This window comes from Penaeus monodon, chromosome 27 (genome assembly GCF_015228065.2).
Source record: "Penaeus monodon isolate SGIC_2016 chromosome 27, NSTDA_Pmon_1, whole genome shotgun sequence".
Taxonomy (NCBI): domain Eukaryota; kingdom Metazoa; phylum Arthropoda; class Malacostraca; order Decapoda; family Penaeidae; genus Penaeus; species Penaeus monodon.
In genome coordinates, this window is record NC_051412.1 from 40777501 (window position 1) to 40777865 (window position 365).

At 49.3% G+C, this 365-nt stretch overlaps 1 protein-coding gene across 1 annotated transcript in view; it reads left to right on the forward strand.

The window, feature by feature from the left end:
• The window catches only part of LOC119590867, a gene marked incomplete in the record, with an annotated part of 86927 nt that overhangs the window by 56683 nt on the left and 29879 nt on the right, over positions 1 to 365 (forward strand).

Here is a 365-nt window from a genome sequence, read left to right on the forward strand (position 1 = left end):
CCGCGCAGCCAGTAATTCCAACCCGATAATAAGTTTATCCCGGTCTAAACCTTGACCATTATCTGCCACGTGACCTCAGCGTGCAGACCCCCTTCCGAGAACGGCGTCCGTGTCCGTCGCCGATCTATTCCCGATAAAGCTACAGGTGCGAATCAGCTGTTGTTGCGTCACCCGTCGTGTCTGGCGCGCGTTCCCCGCTCCGGCCTTCAGTGATCAGTAGGGCGGTTGCATTGACAGATAATATGAATTAAAAATATGAGTAAGAAAAATAAATGTGGTTTGCTGTAATGGCATTGCTTCATTGCAGACGAGGCGTTTTTTATGTCGCGGATTTTTCCCCCTTGGTATTTTCAATTTGGCTGATC